This window comes from Phyllobates terribilis, unplaced genomic scaffold (assembly GCF_046119375.1).
Source record: "Phyllobates terribilis strain yellow unplaced genomic scaffold, ASM4611937v1 Scaffold_277__1_contigs__length_2500907, whole genome shotgun sequence".
Lineage (NCBI taxonomy): Eukaryota > Metazoa > Chordata > Amphibia > Anura > Dendrobatidae > Phyllobates > Phyllobates terribilis.
Genome location: NW_027363037.1, coordinates 482,869 through 496,006, shown reverse-complemented (window position 1 = coordinate 496,006; position 13,138 = coordinate 482,869). Strand labels below are relative to the sequence as shown.

Genomic DNA, 13,138 nt, shown 5'->3' with positions numbered 1-13,138 from the left:
GGACTCTTTGGCTTTGCTTTTCTTCTCCTCATTGGATTTTTCATGTTCAAAGTTGCAGAAGCCAGATTACAAGCTCATTTTGGTTCAACTTCAGCAACTGTGCATTGCATTGCCATGTAATGTGATGCAATGCTATCTTTCTAGCTCTCCCTTTTTACTTCCTTTTGGATAAACAGACATATTAGGCAAGCATTTTGGAGCTTTCACCTAAATAACTACAGGTGGTGAGATAAGCTGCACAATATAATTGACCTTTCAGTATATTGTTGCACACACACCATCTATTTAGCAAATGCCCTTGTTATCAACAGCAGCCTTTTAAACTCACCTGAGCTAACAGGTATGTGCGCTGGTTACTCTGCTGCGCTTAAAATTTCTTTTTTGGTTTGCTACAATGCCTTTTCTGAAACGTTGTCTCCTTCTGCTGGAACACTGACTTCTTTCATTTAATGCCTGCAGACTATAAAAGAGAACCCAACCCAAAAAGTTTGGTTGATTAGTCTGTGGCATTCTGTTAAACTGTTGCTTATGGCGGTCTCTGTGAGCTTCTCAGCGACATTCAGCCAGCCAGGTATCCTGCCTGCAGTAGATGGAATGTGGCAATGGAACGCTGGCTGCGCGTGTCATAATAGGCTCTGAGCCTTTATATACCTGTGCACAGCAGCAGCCACCTTCAGTCTGCTGCTGGACAGCCAGCAGCAGCAGCAGCAGGAGAGGTATGTAATCAGGAGCCCTCCTGCTAAGGGTAGACAGCTGCTCGTTCCACCCCACCCCCCGCCTTAATTGGTTCTCCTCCCTTCCAACGGTGTTGAGGCGGGTGGGAACAGCAGGGGGTGAAGGTGCTGTGTTTAAAGAGGTGGAGTTATGCAGATCTAAAACGCGTGGATTGCAGCAGCAGCAAGCCGAAAAGTGCAGGCATGTAAGGGATCTAGAGGTTGACAACATGTCTTCTTAACGGGAGTCCAGGAGCTCATCTCCACAAATGGACTTTTCAGGATCCTTGGGTGGCTCCGTAGTTTGAAACCAATTCTGGTTATCGCTTCTCGGCCTTTTGGCTAAGATCAAGTGTAGTATCTGTTCTTATCAGTTTAATATCTGATACGTCCCCTATCTGGGGACCATATATTAAATGGATTTTTAGAACAGGGAGATGGAAAAAGAGCTTGCTCTGTCCACTCCACGCATTGACCTGGTATTGCAGTATCTCCAGGACCGGTGCACCCCTTCTTTAATGCAGTTTCTAAAATCAGAAAGAATTGAATTCAATGTTTTTTGTTCATTTTGCTTGTTTGTCGGATTTTGGGATGGACTCTTTGGCTTTGCTTTTCTTCTCCTCATTGGATTTTTCATGTTCAAAGTTGCAGAAGCCAGATTACAAGCTCATTTTGGTTCAACTTCAGCAACTGTGCATTGCATTGCCATGTAATGTGATGCAATGCTATCTTTCTAGCTCTCCCTTTTTACTTCCTTTTGGATAAACAGACATATTAGGCAAGCATTTTGGAGCTTTCACCTAAATAACTACAGGTGGTGAGATAAGCTGCACAATATAATTGACCTTTCAGTATATTGTTGCACACACATCATCTATTTAGCAAATGCCCTTGTTATCAACAGCAGCCTTTTAAACTCACCTGAGCTAACAGGTATGTGCGCTGGTTACTCTGCTGCGCTTAAAATTTCTTTTTTGGTTTGCTACAATGCCTTTTCTGAAACGTTGTCTCCTTCTGCTGGAACACTGACTTCTTTCATTTAATGCCTGCAGACTATAAAAGAGAACCCAACCCAAAAAGTTTGGTTGATTAGTCTGTGGCATTCTGTTAAACTGTTGCTTATGGCGGTCTCTGTGAGCTTCTCAGTGACATTCAGCCAGCCAGGTATCCTGCCTGCAGTAGATGGAATGTGGCAATGGAACGCTGGCTGCGCGTGTCATAATAGGCTCTGAGCCTTTATATACCTGTGCACAGCAGCAGCCACCTTCAGTCTGCTGCTGGACAGCCAGCAGCAGCAGCAGCAGGAGAGGTATGTAATCAGGAGCCCTCCTGCTAAGGGTAGACAGCTGCTCGTTCCACCCCACCCCCCGCCTTAATTGGTTCTCCTCCCTTCCAACGGTGTTGAGGCGGGTGGGAACAGCAGGGGGTGAAGGTGCTGTGTTTAAAGAGGTGGAGTTATGCAGATCTAAAACGCGTGGATTGCAGCAGCAGCAAGCCGAAAAGTGCAGGCATGTAAGGGATCTAGAGGTTGACAACATGTCTTCTTAACGGGAGTCCAGGAGCTCATCTCCACAAATGGACTTTTCAGGATCCTTGGGTGGCTCCGTAGTTTGAAACCAATTCTGGTTATCGCTTCTCGGCCTTTTGGCTAAGATCAAGTGTAGTATCTGTTCTTATCAGTTTAATATCTGATAAGTCCCCTATCTGGGGACCATATATTAAATGGATTTTTAGAACAGGGAGATGGAAAAAGAGCTTGCTCTGTCCACTCCACGCATTGACCTGGTATTGCAGTATCTCCAGGACCGGTGCACCCCTTCTTTAATGCAGTTTCTAAAATCAGAAAGAATTGAATTCAATGTTTTTTGTTCATTTTGCTTGTTTGTCGGATTTTGGGATGGACTCTTTGGCTTTGCTTTTCTTCTCCTCATTGGATTTTTCATGTTCAAAGTTGCAGAAGCCAGATTACAAGCTCATTTTGGTTCAACTTCAGCAACTGTGCATTGCATTGCCATGTAATGTGATGCAATGCTATCTTTCTAGCTCTCCCTTTTTACTTCCTTTTGGATAAACAGACATATTAGGCAAGCATTTTGGAGCTTTCACCTAAATAACTACAGGTGGTGAGATAAGCTGCACAATATAATTGACCTTTCAGTATATTGTTGCACACACACCATCTATTTAGCAAATGCCCTTGTTATCAACAGCAGCCTTTTAAACTCACCTGAGCTAACAGGTATGTGCGCTGGTTACTCTGCTGCGCTTAAAATTTCTTTTTTGGTTTGCTACAATGCCTTTTCTGAAACGTTGTCTCCTTCTGCTGGAACACTGACTTCTTTCATTTAATGCCTGCAGACTATAAAAGAGAACCCAACCCAAAAAGTTTGGTTGATTAGTCTGTGGCATTCTGTTAAACTGTTGCTTATGGCGGTCTCTGTGAGCTTCTCAGCGACATTCAGCCAGCCAGGTATCCTGCCTGCAGTAGATGGAATGTGGCAATGGAACGCTGGCTGCGCGTGTCATAATAGGCTCTGAGCCTTTATATACCTGTGCACAGCAGCAGCCACCTTCAGTCTGCTGCTGGACAGCCAGCAGCAGCAGCAGCAGGAGAGGTATGTAATCAGGAGCCCTCCTGCTAAGGGTAGACAGCTGCTCGTTCCACCCCACCCCCCGCCTTAATTGGTTCTCCTCCCTTCCAACGGTGTTGAGGCGGGTGGGAACAGCAGGGGGTGAAGGTGCTGTGTTTAAAGAGGTGGAGTTATGCAGATCTAAAACGCGTGGATTGCAGCAGCAGCAAGCCGAAAAGTGCAGGCATGTAAGGGATCTAGAGGTTGACAACATGTCTTCTTAACGGGAGTCCAGGAGCTCATCTCCACAAATGGACTTTTCAGGATCCTTGGGTGGCTCCGTAGTTTGAAACCAATTCTGGTTATCGCTTCTCGGCCTTTTGGCTAAGATCAAGTGTAGTATCTGTTCTTATCAGTTTAATATCTGATACGTCCCCTATCTGGGGACCATATATTAAATGGATTTTTAGAACAGGGAGATGGAAAAAGAGCTTGCTCTGTCCACTCCACGCATTGACCTGGTATTGCAGTATCTCCAGGACCGGTGCACCCCTTCTTTAATGCAGTTTCTAAAATCAGAAAGAATTGAATTCAATGTTTTTTGTTCATTTTGCTTGTTTGTCGGATTTTGGGATGGACTCTTTGGCTTTGCTTTTCTTCTCCTCATTGGATTTTTCATGTTCAAAGTTGCAGAAGCCAGATTACAAGCTCATTTTGGTTCAACTTCAGCAACTGTGCATTGCATTGCCATGTAATGTGATGCAATGCTATCTTTCTAGCTCTCCCTTTTTACTTCCTTTTGGATAAACAGACATATTAGGCAAGCATTTTGGAGCTTTCACCTAAATAACTACAGGTGGTGAGATAAGCTGCACAATATAATTGACCTTTCAGTATATTGTTGCACACACACCATCTATTTAGCAAATGCCCTTGTTATCAACAGCAGCCTTTTAAACTCACCTGAGCTAACAGGTATGTGCGCTGGTTACTCTGCTGCGCTTAAAATTTCTTTTTTGGTTTGCTACAATGCCTTTTCTGAAACGTTGTCTCCTTCTGCTGGAACACTGACTTCTTTCATTTAATGCCTGCAGACTATAAAAGAGAACCCAACCCAAAAAGTTTGGTTGATTAGTCTGTGGCATTCTGTTAAACTGTTGCTTATGGCGGTCTCTGTGAGCTTCTCAGCGACATTCAGCCAGCCAGGTATCCTGCCTGCAGTAGATGGAATGTGGCAATGGAACGCTGGCTGCGCGTGTCATAATAGGCTCTGAGCCTTTATATACCTGTGCACAGCAGCAGCCACCTTCAGTCTGCTGCTGGACAGCCAGCAGCAGCAGCAGCAGGAGAGGTATGTAATCAGGAGCCCTCCTGCTAAGGGTAGACAGCTGCTCGTTCCACCCCACCCCCCGCCTTAATTGGTTCTCCTCCCTTCCAACGGTGTTGAGGCGGGTGGGAACAGCAGGGGGTGAAGGTGCTGTGTTTAAAGAGGTGGAGTTATGCAGATCTAAAACGCGTGGATTGCAGCAGCAGCAAGCCGAAAAGTGCAGGCATGTAAGGGATCTAGAGGTTGACAACATGTCTTCTTAACGGGAGTCCAGGAGCTCATCTCCACAAATGGACTTTTCAGGATCCTTGGGTGGCTCCGTAGTTTGAAACCAATTCTGGTTATCGCTTCTCGGCCTTTTGGCTAAGATCAAGTGTAGTATCTGTTCTTATCAGTTTAATATCTGATACGTCCCCTATCTGGGGACCATATATTAAATGGATTTTTAGAACAGGGAGATGGAAAAAGAGCTTGCTCTGTCCACTCCACGCATTGACCTGGTATTGCAGTATCTCCAGGACCGGTGCACCCCTTCTTTAATGCAGTTTCTAAAATCAGAAAGAATTGAATTCAATGTTTTTTGTTCATTTTGCTTGTTTGTCGGATTTTGGGATGGACTCTTTGGCTTTGCTTTTCTTCTCCTCATTGGATTTTTCATGTTCAAAGTTGCAGAAGCCAGATTACAAGCTCATTTTGGTTCAACTTCAGCAACTGTGCATTGCATTGCCATGTAATGTGATGCAATGCTATCTTTCTAGCTCTCCCTTTTTACTTCCTTTTGGATAAACAGACATATTAGGCAAGCATTTTGGAGCTTTCACCTAAATAACTACAGGTGGTGAGATAAGCTGCACAATATAATTGACCTTTCAGTATATTGTTGCACACACACCATCTATTTAGCAAATGCCCTTGTTATCAACAGCAGCCTTTTAAACTCACCTGAGCTAACAGGTATGTGCGCTGGTTACTCTGCTGCGCTTAATATTTCTTTTTTGGTTTGCTACAATGCCTTTTCTGAAACGTTGTCTCCTTCTGCTGGAACACTGACTTCTTTCATTTAATGCCTGCAGACTATAAAAGAGAACCCAACCCAAAAAGTTTGGTTGATTAGTCTGTGGCATTCTGTTAAACTGTTGCTTATGGCGGTCTCTGTGAGCTTCTCAGCGACATTAAGCCAGCCAGGTATCCTGCCTGCAGTAGATGGAATGTGGCAATGGAACGCTGGCTGCGCGTGTCATAATAGGCTCTGAGCCTTTATATACCTGTGCACAGCAGCAGCCACCTTCAGTCTGCTGCTGGACAGCCAGCAGCAGCAGCAGCAGGAGAGGTATGTAATCAGGAGCCCTCCTGCTAAGGGTAGACAGCTGCTCGTTCCACCCCACCCCCCGCCTTAATTGGTTCTCCTCCCTTCCAACGGTGTTGAGGCGGGTGGGAACAGCAGGGGGTGAAGGTGCTGTGTTTAAAGAGGTGGAGTTATGCAGATCTAAAACGCGTGGATTGCAGCAGCAGCAAGCCGAAAAGTGCAGGCATGTAAGGGATCTAGAGGTTGACAACATGTCTTCTTAACGGGAGTCCAGGAGCTCATCTCCACAAATGGACTTTTCAGGATCCTTGGGTGGCTCCGTAGTTTGAAACCAATTCTGGTTATCGCTTCTCGGCCTTTTGGCTAAGATCAAGTGTAGTATCTGTTCTTATCAGTTTAATATCTGATACGTCCCCTATCTGGGGACCATATATTAAATGGATTTTTAGAACAGGGAGATGGAAAAAGAGCTTGCTCTGTCCACTCCACGCATTGACCTGGTATTGCAGTATCTCCAGGACCGGTGCACCCCTTCTTTAATGCAGTTTCTAAAATCAGAAAGAATTGAATTCAATGTTTTTTGTTCATTTTGCTTGTTTGTCGGATTTTGGGATGGACTCTTTGGCTTTGCTTTTCTTCTCCTCATTGGATTTTTCATGTTCAAAGTTGCAGAAGCCAGATTACAAGCTCATTTTGGTTCAACTTCAGCAACTGTGCATTGCATTGCCATGTAATGTGATGCAATGCTATCTTTCTAGCTCTCCCTTTTTACTTCCTTTTGGATAAACAGACATATTAGGCAAGCATTTTGGAGCTTTCACCTAAATAACTACAGGTGGTGAGATAAGCTGCACAATATAATTGACCTTTCAGTATATTGTTGCACACACACCATCTATTTAGCAAATGCCCTTGTTATCAACAGCAGCCTTTTAAACTCACCTGAGCTAACAGGTATGTGCGCTGGTTACTCTGCTGCGCTTAAAATTTCTTTTTTGGTTTGCTACAATGCCTTTTCTGAAACGTTGTCTCCTTCTGCTGGAACACTGACTTCTTTCATTTAATGCCTGCAGACTATAAAAGAGAACCCAACCCAAAAAGTTTGGTTGATTAGTCTGTGGCATTCTGTTAAACTGTTGCTTATGGCGGTCTCTGTGAGCTTCTCAGCGACATTCTGCCAGCCAGGTATCCTGCCTGCAGTAGATGGAATGTGGCAATGGAACGCTGGCTGCGCGTGTCATAATAGGCTCTGAGCCTTTATATACCTGTGCACAGCAGCAGCCACCTTCAGTCTGCTGCTGGACAGCCAGCAGCAGCAGCAGCAGGAGAGGTATGTAATCAGGAGCCCTCCTGCTAAGGGTAGACAGCTGCTCGTTCCACCCCACCCCCCGCCTTAATTGGTTCTCCTCCCTTCCAACGGTGTTGAGGCGGGTGGGAACAGCAGGGGGTGAAGGTGCTGTGTTTAAAGAGGTGGAGTTATGCAGATCTAAAACGCGTGGATTGCAGCAGCAGCAAGCCGAAAAGTGCAGGCATGTAAGGGATCTAGAGGTTGACAACATGTCTTCTTAATGGGAGTCCAGGAGCTCATCTCCACAAATGGACTTTTCAGGATCCTTGGGTGGCTCCGTAGTTTGAAACCAATTCTGGTTATCGCTTCTCGGCCTTTTGGCTAAGATCAAGTGTAGTATCTGTTCTTATCAGTTTAATATCTGATACGTTCCCTATCTGGGGACCATATATTAAATGGATTTTTAGAACAGGGAGATGGAAAAAGAGCTTGCTCTGTCCACTCCACGCATTGACCTGGTATTGCAGTATCTCCAGGACCGGTGCACCCCTTCTTTAATGCAGTTTCTAAAATCAGAAAGAATTGAATTCAATGTTTTTTGTTCATTTTGCTTGTTTGTCGGATTTTGGGATGGACTCTTTGGCTTTGCTTTTCTTCTCCTCATTGGATTTTTCATGTTCAAAGTTGCAGAAGCCAGATTACAAGCTCATTTTGGTTCAACTTCAGCAACTGTGCATTGCATTGCCATGTAATGTGATGCAATGCTATCTTTCTAGCTCTCCCTTTTTACTTCCTTTTGGATAAACAGACATATTAGGCAAGCATTTTGGAGCTTTCACCTAAATAACTACAGGTGGTGAGATAAGCTGCACAATATAATTGACCTTTCAGTATATTGTTGCACACACACCATCTATTTAGCAAATGCCCTTGTTATCAACAGCAGCCTTTTAAACTCACCTGAGCTAACAGGTATGTGCGCTGGTTACTCTGCTGCGCTTAAAATTTCTTTTTTGGTTTGCTACAATGCCTTTTCTGAAACGTTGTCTCCTTCTGCTGGAACACTGACTTCTTTCATTTAATGCCTGCAGACTATAAAAGAGAACCCAACCCAAAAAGTTTGGTTGATTAGTCTGTGGCATTCTGTTAAACTGTTGCTTATGGCGGTCTCTGTGAGCTTCTCAGCGACATTCAGCCAGCCAGGTATCCTGCCTGCAGTAGATGGAATGTGGCAATGGAACGCTGGCTGCGCGTGTCATAATAGGCTCTGAGCCTTTATATACCTGTGCACAGCAGCAGCCACCTTCAGTCTGCTGCTGGACAGCCAGCAGCAGCAGCAGCAGGAGAGGTATGTAATCAGGAGCCCTCCTGCTAAGGGTAGACAGCTGCTCGTTCCACCCCACCCCCCGCCTTAATTGGTTCTCCTCCCTTCCAACGGTGTTGAGGCGGGTGGGAACAGCAGGGGGTGAAGGTGCTGTGTTTAAAGAGGTGGAGTTATGCAGATCTAAAATGCGTGGATTGCAGCAGCAGCAAGCCGAAAAGTGCAGGCATGTAAGGGATCTAGAGGTTGACAACATGTCTTCTTAAAGGGAGTCCAGGAGCTCATCTCCACAAATGGACTTTTCAGGATCCTTGGGTGGCTCCGTAGTTTGAAACCAATTCTGGTTATCGCTTCTCGGCCTTTTGGCTAAGATCAAGTGTAGTATCTGTTCTTATCAGTTTAATATCTGATACGTCCCCTATCTGGGGACCATATATTAAATGGATTTTTAGAACAGGGAGATGGAAAAAGAGCTTGCTCTGTCCACTCCACGCATTGACCTGGTATTGCAGTATCTCCAGGACCGGTGCACCCCTTCTTTAATGCAGTTTCTAAAATCAGAAAGAATTGAATTCAATGTTTTTTGTTCATTTTGCTTGTTTGTCGGATTTTGGGATGGACTCTTTGGCTTTGCTTTTCTTCTCCTCATTGGATTTTTCATGTTCAAAGTTGCAGAAGCCAGATTACAAGCTCATTTTGGTTCAACTTCAGCAACTGTGCATTGCATTGCCATGTAATGTGATGCAATGCTATCTTTCTAGCTCTCCCTTTTTACTTCCTTTTGGATAAACAGACATATTAGGCAAGCATTTTGGAGCTTTCACCTAAATAACTACAGGTGGTGAGATAAGCTGCACAATATAATTGACCTTTCAGTATATTGTTGCACACACACCATCTATTTAGCAAATGCCCTTGTTATCAACAGCAGCCTTTTAAACTCACCTGAGCTAACAGGTATGTGCGCTGGTTACTCTGCTGCGCTTAAAATTTCTTTTTTGGTTTGCTACAATGCCTTTTCTGAAACGTTGTCTCCTTCTGCTGGAACACTGACTTCTTTCATTTAATGCCTGCAGACTATAAAAGAGAACCCAACCCAAAAAGTTTGGTTGATTAGTCTGTGGCATTCTGTTAAACTGTTGCTTATGGCGGTCTCTGTGAGCTTCTCAGCGACATTCAGCCAGCCAGGTATCCTGCCTGCAGTAGATGGAATGTGGCAATGGAACGCTGGCTGCGCGTGTCATAATAGGCTCTGAGCCTTTATATACCTGTGCACAGCAGCAGCCACCTTCAGTCTGCTGCTGGACAGCCAGCAGCAGCAGCAGCAGGAGAGGTATGTAATCAGGAGCCCTCCTGCTAAGGGTAGACAGCTGCTCGTTCCACCCCACCCCCCGCCTTAATTGGTTCTCCTCCCTTCCAACGGTGTTGAGGCGGGTGGGAACAGCAGGGGGTGAAGGTGCTGTGTTTAAAGAGGTGGAGTTATGCAGATCTAAAACGCGTGGATTGCAGCAGCAGCAAGCCGAAAAGTGCAGGCATGTAAGGGATCTAGAGGTTGACAACATGTCTTCTTAACGGGAGTCCAGGAGCTCATCTCCACAAATGGACTTTTCAGGATCCTTGGGTGGCTCCATAGTTTGAAACCAATTCTGGTTATCGCTTCTCGGCCTTTTGGCTAAGATCAAGTGTAGTATCTGTTCTTATCAGTTTAATATCTGATACGTCCCCTATCTGGGGACCATATATTAAATGGATTTTTAGAACAGGGAGATGGAAAAAGAGCTTGCTCTGTCCACTCCACGCATTGACCTGGTATTGCAGTATCTCCAGGACCGGTGCACCCCTTCTTTAATGCAGTTTCTAAAATCAGAAAGAATTGAATTCAATGTTTTTTGTTCATTTTGCTTGTTTGTCGGATTTTGGGATGGACTCTTTGGCTTTGCTTTTCTTCTCCTCATTGGATTTTTCATGTTCAAAGTTGCAGAAGCCAGATTACAAGCTCATTTTGGTTCAACTTCAGCAACTGTGCATTGCATTGCCATGTAATGTGATGCAATGCTATCTTTCTAGCTCTCCCTTTTTACTTCCTTTTGGATAAACAGACATATTAGGCAAGCATTTTGGAGCTTTCACCTAAATAACTACAGGTGGTGAGATAAGCTGCACAATATAATTGACCTTTCAGTATATTGTTGCACACACACCATCTATTTAGCAAATGCCCTTGTTATCAACAGCAGCCTTTTAAACTCACCTGAGCTAACAGGTATGTGCGCTGGTTACTCTGCTGCGCTTAATATTTCTTTTTTGGTTTGCTACAATGCATTTTCTGAAACGTTGTCTCCTTCTGCTGGAACACTGACTTCTTTCATTTAATGCCTGCAGACTATAAAAGAGAACCCAACCCAAAAAGTTTGGTTGATTAGTCTGTGGCATTCTGTTAAACTGTTGCTTATGGCGGTCTCTGTGAGCTTCTCAGCGACATTAAGCCAGCCAGGTATCATGCCTGCAGTAGATGGAATGTGGCAATGGAACGCTGGCTGCGCGTGTCATAATAGGCTCTGAGCCTTTATATACCTGTGCACAGCAGCAGCCACCTTCAGTCTGCTGCTGGACAGCCAGCAGCAGCAGCAGCAGGAAAGGTATGTAATCAGGAGCCCTCCTGCTAAGGGTAGACAGCTGCTCGTTCCACCCCACCCCCCGCCTTAATTGGTTCTCCTCCCTTCCAACGGTGTTGAGGCGGGTGGGAACAGCAGGGGGTGAAGGTGCTGTGTTTAAAGAGGTGGAGTTATGCAGATCTAAAACGCGTGGATTGCAGCAGCAGCAAGCCGAAAAGTGCAGGCATGTAAGGGATCTAGAGGTTGACAACATGTCTTCTTAACGGGAGTCCAGGAGCTCATCTCCACAAATGGACTTTTCAGGATCCTTGGGTGGCTCCGTACTTTGAAACCAATTCTGGTTATCGCTTCTCGGCCTTTTGGCTAAGATCAAGTGTAGTATCTGTTCTTATCAGTTTAATATCTGATACGTCCCCTATCTGGGGACCATATATTAAATGGATTTTTAGAACAGGGAGATGGAAAAAGAGCTTGCTCTGTCCACTCCACGCATTGACCTGGTATTGCAGTATCTCCAGGACCGGTGCACCCCTTCTTTAATGCAGTTTCTAAAATCAGAAAGAATTGAATTCAATGTTTTTTGTTCATTTTGCTTGTTTGTCGGATTTTGGGATGGACTCTTTGGCTTTGCTTTTCTTCTCCTCATTGGATTTTTCATGTTCAAAGTTGCAGAAGCCAGATTACAAGCTCATTTTGGTTCAACTTCAGCAACTGTGCATTGCATTGCCATGTAATGTGATGCAATGCTATCTTTCTAGCTCTCCCTTTTTACTTCCTTTTGGATAAACAGACATATTAGGCAAGCATTTTGGAGCTTTCACCTAAATAACTACAGGTGGTGAGATAAGCTGCACAATATAATTGACCTTTCAGTATATTGTTGCACACACACCATCTATTTAGCAAATGCCCTTGTTATCAACAGCAGCCTTTTAAACTCACCTGAGCTAACAGGTATGTGCGCTGGTTACTCTGCTGCGCTTAAAATTTCTTTTTTGGTTTGCTACAATGCCTTTTCTGAAACGTTGTCTCCTTCTGCTGGAACACTGACTTCTTTCATTTAATGCCTGCAGACTATAAAAGAGAACCCAACCCAAAAAGTTTGGTTGATTAGTCTGTGGCATTCTGTTAAACTGTTGCTTATGGCGGTCTCTGTGAGCTTCTCAGCGACATTCTGCCAGCCAGGTATCCTGCCTGCAGTAGATGGAATGTGGCAATGGAACGCTGGCTGCGCGTGTCATAATAGGCTCTGAGCCTTTATATACCTGTGCACAGCAGCAGCCACCTTCAGTCTGCTGCTGGACAGCCAGCAGCAGCAGCAGCAGGAGAGGTATGTAATCAGGAGCCCTCCTGCTAAGGGTAGACAGCTGCTCGTTCCACCCCACCCCCCGCCTTAATTGGTTCTCCTCCCTTCCAACGGTGTTGAGGCGGGTGGGAACAGCAGGGGGTGAAGGTGCTGTGTTTAAAGAGGTGGAGTTATGCAGATCTAAAACGCGTGGATTGCAGCAGCAGCAAGCCGAAAAGTGCAGGCATGTAAGGGATCTAGAGGTTGACAACATGTCTTCTTAACGGGAGTCCAGGAGCTCATCTCCACAAATGGACTTTTCAGGATCCTTGGGTGGCTCCGTAGTTTGAAACCAATTCTGGTTATCGCTTCTCGGCCTTTTGGTTAAGATCAAGTGTAGTATCTGTTCTTATCAGTTTAATATCTGATACGTCCCCTATCTGGGGACCATATATTAAATGGATTTTTAGAACAGGGAGATGGAAAAAGAGCTTGCTCTGTCCACTCCACGCATTGACCTGGTATTGCAGTATCTCCAGGACCGGTGCACCCCTTCTTTAATGCAGTTTCTAAAATCAGAAAGAATTGAATTCAATGTTTTTTGTTCATTTTGCTTGTTTGTCGGATTTTGGGATGGACTCTTTGGCTTTGCTTTTCTTCTCCTCATTGGATTTTTCATGTTCAAAGTTGCAGAAGCCAGATTACAAGCTCAT

The 13,138-nt window shown here is 44.8% G+C and overlaps 10 non-coding genes across 10 annotated transcripts; all 10 read left to right on the top strand.

Annotated features, from left to right (window-relative positions):
• Positions 1–1,035: 1,035 nt before the first annotated feature.
• LOC141219843 (U2 spliceosomal RNA) lies at positions 1,036–1,226 on the top strand. The gene has a single exon (XR_012288221.1). It is a non-coding gene; the product is annotated as a U2 spliceosomal RNA (small nuclear RNA).
• A 1,115-nt stretch (positions 1,227–2,341) lies between these two features.
• Positions 2,342–2,532, top strand: LOC141220183 (U2 spliceosomal RNA). The gene has a single exon (XR_012288553.1). It is a non-coding gene; the product is annotated as a U2 spliceosomal RNA (small nuclear RNA).
• Positions 2,533–3,647: 1,115 nt separating this feature from the next.
• On the top strand, positions 3,648–3,838 carry LOC141219842 (U2 spliceosomal RNA). The gene has a single exon (XR_012288220.1). It is a non-coding gene; the product is annotated as a U2 spliceosomal RNA (small nuclear RNA).
• A 1,115-nt stretch (positions 3,839–4,953) lies between these two features.
• Positions 4,954–5,144, top strand: LOC141219841 (U2 spliceosomal RNA). The gene has a single exon (XR_012288219.1). It is a non-coding gene; the product is annotated as a U2 spliceosomal RNA (small nuclear RNA).
• Positions 5,145–6,259: 1,115 nt separating this feature from the next.
• LOC141219840 (U2 spliceosomal RNA) lies at positions 6,260–6,450 on the top strand. Its single transcript, XR_012288218.1, has one exon. It is a non-coding gene; the product is annotated as a U2 spliceosomal RNA (small nuclear RNA).
• Positions 6,451–7,565: 1,115 nt separating this feature from the next.
• On the top strand, positions 7,566–7,756 carry LOC141220205 (U2 spliceosomal RNA). Its single transcript, XR_012288575.1, has one exon. It is a non-coding gene; the product is annotated as a U2 spliceosomal RNA (small nuclear RNA).
• A 1,115-nt stretch (positions 7,757–8,871) lies between these two features.
• LOC141219839 (U2 spliceosomal RNA) lies at positions 8,872–9,062 on the top strand. The gene has a single exon (XR_012288217.1). It is a non-coding gene; the product is annotated as a U2 spliceosomal RNA (small nuclear RNA).
• A 1,115-nt stretch (positions 9,063–10,177) lies between these two features.
• Positions 10,178–10,368, top strand: LOC141219838 (U2 spliceosomal RNA). The gene has a single exon (XR_012288216.1). It is a non-coding gene; the product is annotated as a U2 spliceosomal RNA (small nuclear RNA).
• Positions 10,369–11,483: 1,115 nt separating this feature from the next.
• Positions 11,484–11,674, top strand: LOC141219837 (U2 spliceosomal RNA). The gene has a single exon (XR_012288215.1). It is a non-coding gene; the product is annotated as a U2 spliceosomal RNA (small nuclear RNA).
• Positions 11,675–12,789: 1,115 nt separating this feature from the next.
• Positions 12,790–12,980, top strand: LOC141220246 (U2 spliceosomal RNA). Its single transcript, XR_012288615.1, has one exon. It is a non-coding gene; the product is annotated as a U2 spliceosomal RNA (small nuclear RNA).
• The last annotated feature ends 158 nt before the right edge of the window (positions 12,981–13,138 follow it).